The 9,888-nt window shown below is 42.9% G+C and overlaps 1 protein-coding gene across 1 annotated transcript in view; it reads right to left on the minus strand.

The window, feature by feature from the left end:
- LOC120065211 (protein transport protein Sec61 subunit alpha-like) overlaps positions 1–9,610 on the minus strand; it is a 28,458-nt gene extending 18,848 nt beyond the window's left edge. The window contains exon 1 of the mRNA XM_039016010.1: positions 9,439–9,610. The gene's annotated coding sequence lies outside the window, so the exon portion shown is untranslated. The remainder of the gene's footprint in view (positions 1–9,438) is intronic.
- Between the last annotated feature and the right edge of the window lie 278 nt (positions 9,611–9,888).

The following is a 9,888-nucleotide window of genomic DNA, read 5'->3' on the forward strand; positions in this document are numbered from 1 at the left end:
CATTGACATCTTATTAAGCCACAGAGCCTTCTCCTTTTGCGCTGTTGACACACACAAAATCAGCATCATACTGCTCCTGGTCACTCGAACCGATTCCATTTTACCCAATTCGTCCTTCACCATCTTCGAGACTGCAAACAGGTCCCCCCAAAAAACATACTTGCTTCTGAATCACACTAACCATAAACTGCTGTTCATTTCCAACTATAGCCCTTTTCCCTCTACTCTTCTTCACCATCGTCCACTCATTCTCACCAACTGTACTCACGCTAAAAGAATCACACAATACTTCCGCCATTGCTCCTCCAGTCATCCCCCTGACTCCCTCGCTCTTTGCTGTGAAAGATGCAAGAGTTTGTGTTCTCGAAGTAGCACCCATATTTTTCGCATTCCAGCACAGCTGTTGCTTCATCAACTTTTTCTCAATTTCGTCCTAAGTACTCGCTACCATTTCGCTTCCTGACTTCCCTCTCCAGGCCTCATAGTTTGTCACCAACCAAGCTAGCTAACCATCTAGGCCCTTTCCCTGGCTCCAGGAAATGCAGCCATTTTAAGATAACAGGTGGAGACGCAGGTCACAATCACACCTGCAATCAATTAACCCAAACATAACCAATTACTTCAAATAGACCAATAGCAAGCTCACAATTCACATTCTCATGACTACCATGTTTCTCTCATCTAATAGAGACACCTCCTCCTCTTCCTCTTCCTCCCCCATCTGTCTGATGGCTAACTGGAACACACCAGGAACAATGAAACAATCAAACAGCCCAGGAGATGACCTTACTCAAAGGACTCACTTTCTTTCTTCGACTGGTCTTTTTCTCTCTTCTCCTTTTCTCTCCCTACCTCTCTCTTACTCTGATGGTCTCTAATGCTCTCTTCTCCCTGTCTTTCTCCCTTTGATCATTTTCATTTTCTCTCCCTACCTCTCTCTTACTCTGATGGTCTCTAACTCTCTATTCTCCCTGTCTTTCTCCCTTTGATAATTTTCATTTTCTCTCCGTCCTCTCTCTGACTGCTCTTTTGTCTGACAGTAATAATACCAGATTGATTATGATTGTCACCCTAGCCTGTTATTATCAGAATTCTATTATATATGTTGAACTCATTAGCCCAATCAAGCAGTGTTCTTTTCTATTATTAGGTCATATAATATCCCCTGTTGCTGGGTCAAACATTGTTCTCTTTTCTGTATTATAAGATCTATCTAACTCGTAACAGATTATCTCTGTTCTATTCTTGGCTTGGGTTACTACTTTTGCATGCAGACTGACAGACAGAGACTTCTCTGATTGACAGTGTACTGTACAGTATAACAAGAATGATAGGTTGCTGTAGTGTATTGTGTGTACTGAGTAGGGTTTGCTGCTCTATGTTTGGTTAGCCTCTGCCTTTGGACCCTGCTGTCTGTTTTACCAATGGGAGGTTTCAGGGGAACATACACTACATGACCAAAAGTATGCTTGGCATACATCCCATGGGCATTGATATGGAGTTGGTCCACCCTTTGCTTCTATAACAGCCTCCACTCTTCTGGGAAGGTTTTCCACTAGATGTTGGAACATTGCTGCGTGGACTTGCTTCCATTCAACCACAAGAGCATTAGTGAGGTCGAGCACTGATGTTGGATTAGACCTGGCTCGCAGTCGGCGTTCCAATTAATCCCAAAGGTGTTCGATGGGGTTGAGGTCAGGGCTCTGTGCAGGCCAGTCCAGTTCTTCCACACCGATCTCGACAAACAATTTCTGTATGGACCTCACTTTGCACACGGGCCATTGTCATGCTGAAACAGGAAAAGGCCTTCTCCAAACTGTTGCCACAAAGTTGGAAGAATGTCATTGCTGTAGCATTAACATTTCCCTTCACTGGAACTAAGGGGCCTAGCCTGAACCATGAAAAACAGCCCCAGACCATTATTCCTCCTCCACCAAACTTTACAGTTTGCACTATGCATTCGGGCAGGTAGCGTTCTCCTGGCATCCGCCAAACCCAGATTCGTCCATCGGACTGCCAGATGGTGAAGCGGGATTCATCACTCCAGAGAACGCTATTCCACAGCTTTACACCACTTCAGCCGACGCTTCGCATTGAGCATGGTGATCTTAGGCTTGTGTGCGGCTGCTCGGCCATGGAAACCCATTTAATGAAGCTCCCGACGAGCAGTTCTTGTGCTGACGTTGCGTCTAGAGGCAGTTTGGAACTCGGTAGTGAGTGTTGCAACCGAGGACAGATGGTTTTTATGCGCTTCAGCACTCGGCGGTCCCATTCTTTGAGCTTGTGTGCCCTACCACTTCGCGGCTGAGCCATTGTTGCTCCTAGACGTTTCCACTTCACAATGACAGCACTTACAGTTAATCGGGGCAGCTCTAGCAGGGCAGACATTTGACGAACTGACTTGTTGGAAAGGTGACATCCTATGTAGGTGCCACGTTTAAAGTCACGGAGCTCTTCAGTAAGGCCATTCTACTGTCAATGTTTGTCTATGGAGATTGCTGTGTGCTCAATTTTATACACCTGTCAGCAACGGGTGTTGCTGAAATAGCCGATTCCACAAATTTTGTATATTTAGTCTACGTCAAGTAAACAGCCCCCATGATCTTCCTGGTGACCCGCAGAGATGAGATGTGTCCCATATATGATCAGCTGTCTGTCAGTCAGACCACCGTCGGCCCAGTTGCCAATCATACCACAGAGGTCAAGGCCAGAGTGATTCACTTCAGTGGGCTTAATCTGTCCCATAATCCTCAGCAGCAATGGTCAGTCAGACAGAGGAACATTGTGTCCCTGACAAGCTGACCTCATGCCCCTGGGATCATGTAAACATCTTATTGATCAACAATCCCTCCCCCTACTTTCTGTCTGTCCCTTTCTCTTTCCCGCTACCATTACTACTAATGAAAAACATTGTTCTTCTGACTGACTGCAGTGTGTGTTTAACTCTGTGGGTTTGTTTGAAGTTATTGGGAGCGAGATAGGAGGGACAATATTTGTCAGAAAGGTGGGGATTGGACTAAGCTAGGTTGATATCACGTCATAGTCACAGGGGATGGAAAGGGATGGGCGGTTGTCTGTGTTTTCATCCTGTTCTGGCCGATCAGAGAGTCTATAACTAAATGTAATCAGTGTTGTGTCTTGTATAAAACCATCCTATCACTGCTGTTCTTTGTATATAACAGTAATAAATTAGGGATGTTCCCCTTGGTAATAGTCTTTGCCAAATCATGGTTATATTTAGAAAGCAGATGAACATGATTATCCACATTGAATTACTACTGGTTATAGGGGACAGTGCTATTGTTTGTTAAATGCTGGTCCCAATTAGGTTTCAGAAACAGAGTGCTCATTGCCACTCACAATCTCAAGTGTTGTGTAACTTGAAGGAAAATTCTTGATTAAATATCCACCCTCAAACACTCTTTCACTTACACACAAGTAGCTGAGCTGCTGTTCTCTGACCTGTAGTAGGCCATGACGCAGACAGGAGGTACCCTTAAAGAAAGAACGTTGTCCAGTTCGAAGTGAGTATTCGCTGTTCTGATATCCAGAAGCTATTTTCGGTCATAAGAGGCGGTAGCATCGACATTATGTACAAAATAAGTTATAAACAATGCGAAAAAACACACAAAATAGCACAATTGGTTAGGAGCCTATAAAACGGCAGCCATCCCCTCCGGCGCCATTGATGGAGTCAAACACTACTTGGATTGATTATTAAGGGGACAAGGTGACAACACCTTATCTCCAATTTTAATTCACCAATGGTAACATGATATTCTCTTACCTAATTTAAATAAGTATCGCCTTGTAACCAACACACTCTACTGGTGCCAACATTTTACTGTAGGGTGTCAGCAAATACAGAATAATTAAACGTTTACCCCATCTATGGCAAAGATAGTTATACAGTATGTTTCCCCTTTAATCTGTGTCTCGTGTTAGCTAGTTACTGGCTAGCTTGGTCTTCAGCCAGCATGGAAGAAAAGGGTCATTCAAAACTCAGACACAGTTGTCAACTGCATCACAATAGACATGCCAAATGGGAGATGTATAAAAAGAGTGATGTCATTGATGCAATTTCAACATGGTTTGAGTTGCTTTGTGTATGACCAAATTTGATTGAGAGGATTTTACTGCAACATTGCTCACTGCATCCAAGTTGCTTGACATAGCTGTTTCAAAGAGCTGTCAGTCAAGGCGAGCTCATGAATATAAGCTCCCCGCCCACTCATGACTGTTCAGGACCTTTAATGATTGTGAGTGAGTGGATGAGTGAAGGCAAACTGAAGACATTAAGATAGTAGAGTGAGAGTTCTCCATTGCTGTATTGTTTATACAGTAGCAGAATGGTGGTGAGAGGGACTTTCTACTCTGTCAGTCATGTTGGACTTCTCTACTCTGCCTGACTGGACAATATGTCTATAAATAACACCCACATATAGTACTACTGATTCCAGTTCATTGCTTAATGAGACGGACGCAAAGGATATAATGTTGCTCCCATACAAGGCCCAAATCCCCGAATAAACTGGATACGCTCCACTCGAGACTATGTTTCACCAAGTCGTGGTTGAATGACAACGGACAATATACAGTTTTCCATGCACCGGCAGGACAGAACAGCTACGCCTGGTAAGATGAGGGTGGGTGTGTAAGTCTATTTTGTCAATAACAGCTGGTGCGCGATGTCTAATATTAAGGTAGTTTCGAAGTATTGCTTGCCTGAGGTAGAGTACCTCATGATAACCTGTAGACCACACTATCTACCAAGTTTTCATCTATATTTCTCGTAGCCATCTATTTACCACCACGAACCGACGCTAGCACTCCACACTGCCCTTTCCCACCTGGACAAAAGGAACACCTATGTGAGAATGCTGTTCATTGACTACAGCTCAGTGTTCAACACCATAGTGCCCACAAAGCTCATCACTGAGCTAAGGACCCTGGGACTTAACACCTCCCTCTGCAAATAGATCCTGGACTTCCTGACGGGCCGCCCCCAGGTGGTAAGGGTAGGCAACAACTCATCTGCCACGCTAATCCTCAACATGGGGGCCCCTCAAGGGTGCGTGCTTAGTCCCCTCCTCTACTCCCTGTTCAGCCACGACTGTGTGGCCAAGCACGACACCAGCACCATCATTAAGTTTGCTAACGACACAACGGTGGTAGGCCTGATCACAGACAACAATGAGACTATAGAGAGGAGGTCAGAGACCTGGCAGTGTGGTGCCAGGACAACAACATCTCCCTCAACATGAACAAGATGATGATGATTGTGGACTACAAGAAAAGGAGGGTGTGGCGGATGAATCAGAACTAGTTGGGTAACATAGATAAATAAGATGTTATATTTACATAATATGCTTATGTGAGATACTTGTCATTAGAATGTATCCTTTTGGACTATAGTGTTGGCAGTTGCACTTTTTTCTAAGCTGGGGCTCAGTCACTTGGGGCCCAGAGAGGGGAGAGGTCAGGCTTGTCTTTCACATGTCCCTGGTGCTATGCAGAATATCAGAAAAGGAAGAGGACAGGATGGAACATTGTCTTCATATGTGAATGTATCTGTTAAACCATGTGAAGGGATGGCGTGATTAAGGGGGAACCAATTACTTGGCTCCACAATGTCTGTGCGCAAGTCACTCCCCTCAGTGAGCTTGTCCAGGAGTGGGGTCAAGAGGGGGTTTACTTGAGACGGGAGTATCTAGAGTTGACAATTGAGTTATGCCTTGGATGAGGTAATGTTTTTGTACTATGAAGTACGAGGAACGAGATTAGAACCTCATCTTAGAGACCAAACTGAACGATAATTTATAGCAAATGCTATCTGGCTATGGGATACTCCTCTCTCAAGTAAAAGTCTTTCTTTGTGAACTGTTCCTAAGATCTGTGGTTCGTCATGTAAGTTGAGAGGGGTGTATCTTGGCTATAAAAGATCTTTGCATTCTTCTGTAGGGACTCTCGGAATTCATTATAGACACTGAATTGATCTGAGAGTCAAAGGGCTATTGTAAAGCTCATATTATTAAAGATGAAGTTTAAGTATAACTCTGACTGGTGTGTGGTTTGTAACTCTCCTCATTTGGTAATACAGGAAATTGCCACGACAAGGGACTTTAGTGGAGCGGGTTGAGAGTTTAAAGTTCCTTGATGTCCACATCACCAACAAACTATCATGGTCCAAACACACCAAGAAAGTTGTGAAGAGGGCACGACAACGCCTTTTCCCCCTCAGGAGACTGAAACGATTTGGCATGGGACCCCAGATCCTCAAAAGGTTATACGGCTGCACCATCGAGAGCATCCTGCCTAGTTGCATCACCGCCTGGTATGGCAACTGCTCGGCAACATAAGGCGCTACAGAAGGTAGTGCGTACAGCCCAGTACATCATTGGGCCAAGCCTCCCCCCTGCCCGCTTTGTTTTTATACTGCTGCTACTTGCTGTTTATTATCTATGCATAGTCACTTTACCCCTACCTACATGTACAGATTACCTCGACTAACCTGTACCCCCGCACAGTGATTCTGTACCGGTACCCCCTGTATATAGCCTCCTTATTGTTATTTTATTGTGTTACTTTAGTTTATTTAGTAAATATTTTCTTAACTCTATTTTCTTAAAACTGCATTTTCGGTTAAGGGCTTGTAAGTAAGCATTTCACTGTTGTATTCGGCGCATGTTACAAATACAAGTTGATTTGATTTGACATGTGGGAGGGGACCAGTAACTTTATGATCAAACTTTACCAGTGTTGAAGCAACAGTCATTTTCTATATTTTGGTCATCATACTTTGTTCTGGTTTCCTTCAAATATCATCCAATTCCATGAAAAACATGATTTTGAATGTTCATGACCATTAAATGGTTAATTATAATCTATACACATTGTGTACCGCATCTATACACATCATATAGAGCTATGTAAAACTATCATATTTTTTAATGACCCTTTAGCTCAATTGTCCAGCACAGTATAACACCACATCTTTTTATCTACAATTACTGTAGAGCCATTTCTTCTTCATTTCTCAGAAAGGCTCGGGGCTCAGGGCCTGTGTTCTGATCTGTAGAATTATGGCTCAGGTTAAACCTAATGAGAATCAAACCCAGTATCTCTCTACCATTGATTGACAGGCTGTGGTGTTACAGATGGAGGAACGCCATAACCCAACTGCAGTAAGCACAGTGCTTCAGTACTGCTGTCCAGTCCAAAGGTTTAATCCAGATTATTCAAGACTATTCATGCAGAGCTGTAAAAGACAGCTCCCCAACCCCTCTTGTCCTTTCTGTGTTATTTAAAGTCACAGATAGTGACTTTAAATAACATGTTTGTAATATATTTGTAACATATTTGTAATATTATACTCATCTGATGATTTTGAGCCCTGTCCTATCATTCACTTTGTATTAAGACATTTTATACCTTTTTTGGCATTGAATATGTTTATTAAAGCCCCAATCAGCATAGCTGCCCTTGATTGCCATTTATCTAATTAGATATGGAGGTTAAACGTAGGAGTGTAGGGCTGTGGCGGTCATGAAATTTTGTCAGCCGGTGATTGTCAAGCAAATAATTGCCGGTCTCAAGGTAATTGACCGTTAGTTAGCATAAACACATTTAGCATCTCCTGGCTTCCACGCATTGCCTACAAGCCACTGATACAGACCTTTGGAACATTTTACATCTACATTTTAATACAACCTACACCATCACAATAAACCATTATTTATTTTAGACAGGTCTAAAGAAACATGATATGAAGAAAAAGTAGTCTATTTCAGAAGAACAGAATAGCATACTCTGCCATATGGCTGTGGGCTACACTTTTTCATTTAGCATTCAAGATTTGCTTAGAATTACATGGCATTATTTTGTTTTATTTCATAGTATGAATACAATTGAACATAGCTGAATAAAATAGAAAGGATATTTTCTCCAAACGATGCAGCTATTCTGTGTTGAGCAGTTAACAAAGAAACAGGTACTCCTTTATGCTAAATGTAAAGTTATTTATGTAACTTTAGTTGTGATACAAATGCTGGCCTATATGTTTAGATTTTTAATACATTCGAAGGCTGCATGATGCGACTCTAATGATGATTTGAAAAAGGTTGAGCTTTGCTTTGTTTTTCTGAGCAGGCTGTACACACTTCATCAGTCTCTCATTCACAATTTGACAAGCACTTGATAATGCCTCTAATTTCCCGGCTGCATTCCCTTTGTGTGGCCATAATTCCCCCTAAAAAAATCCATGCCTTTTGCGGCCAGTTGTGCCTTTGAATATAATAATTATAATTCCCTTCTCTTGGCTGCATGTGGAAGCACCTCTCACTCACATGGCTCTCAGTCACGTGATCGGGTCTTTCTCACAGGCTACAAGTGAAGACAGACACAATGGTGATGCAACTGCGCGCATCCTTTTCCAATTCCGAGGTGCATATTGAAGATATTGGAAGAACTGTCCACATTTACTTTTCATTATCCAACAAGATGAGGAGGCCTAACGAACAGCAAAAGCACTAGCCTATGTCAATCTATTATCCCCCATAGTACAAAAGTTGATCTACTCCTATTCTGTGCGATAAATATTCCAAACATAGTCTGGGACAGTTGTGGGATGCGATGGATCCCAAATGAATAGAACCACTAGCATCAAAAAACTGTTTTAAGCAATGAGTCTGATGCAACAGATGAGAACATTTAGCTAAAATGTTGCTAAACTATTTAGGCTATTTCTTCATATTATAAGCGCAGCAATGCACGCACGGCAGTAGTCTATAAGCATGTATGTTCCATTAGCAGGAAAACACCATTCTCAAAAGTGACCACAAATGTGATTATGCATGTAATGCTTTTATTATAAAGGTGCATTTTTATGGTGAAAATTATCTTCCGCAAACTTGAAACTCCCGCACTGCTTATGTATGCCAGTTAGGCTCTACACCCGTTGTAAAAAGGATTAATGTGCTTCATTTTAAGAAGTTATTTGGCTACTTTAGTTGTGATACAAACCTTATCAGGGGCGCGGCTCTGTTGCGACCTGCAGTGTGTGTGACGTTTGGTGTGGCGTTATCTTATGTTTTTAATTTGTACACTTAGTGGCGTTATTTTATGTTTTTAATTTGTACACTTAGTTTACAAACATTCTGCCAACCATGGATTTCCAGTGGTGGGGTGTTGGACTGATCTTGTTGATCGTGTACATACCCGCTACGAACGGACTAAATAATGAAAACGCTGCTGGCAGCGGAATCCAATACAGCAGGGAGTTTTTACTACAATGCAACTCAAATACGAACGCGATGGATATCCCAATGGCCCATCTAATACCTGATTGTCTGCGAGTGGATTACAAACCCAAATGCAAACGTGGAAAACGCGGGGGAATCAGACAACGACTTAAAAAAATTAAGAACAAACTTCCCTTACCCACCACCTTGCTGATTAATGCCCAGTCACTGAGGGGGAAAGCGGATGAGTTGTCAGCGAATCTGCGCTTCCAACACGAATATCGGGAGGCCTGTTTGCTGGCAATTACTGAGACTTGGCTGGATGACAGAGTCCCGGACAGAGAAGTGGAGCCGGCCGGCTTCACCCTGGTCAGAGCGGACCGCTATCTGACAGTCACAGGGAAACTTCACGGCGGGGGCGTCTGCCTGCTTGTCAGGGACCAGTGGTGTAAATCGATCCTGGTAAGAGAGCGACTCTGTACCCCCGACATTGAACTGCTTTCTGTGTCACTGCGACCTTACTATCTGCCCCGTGAGTTCCCCCAATTGTTTGTTACCGTTGTGTACATTCAACCAAAAGCTAATATAACAAAGGCATCAGAGATTATTTATAATCTGTCACAGAAACTGGAATCCATCTCCCCCGACG

The sequence above is a fragment of the Salvelinus namaycush genome, chromosome 20 (genome assembly GCF_016432855.1).
Source record: "Salvelinus namaycush isolate Seneca chromosome 20, SaNama_1.0, whole genome shotgun sequence".
NCBI lineage: Eukaryota > Metazoa > Chordata > Actinopteri > Salmoniformes > Salmonidae > Salvelinus > Salvelinus namaycush.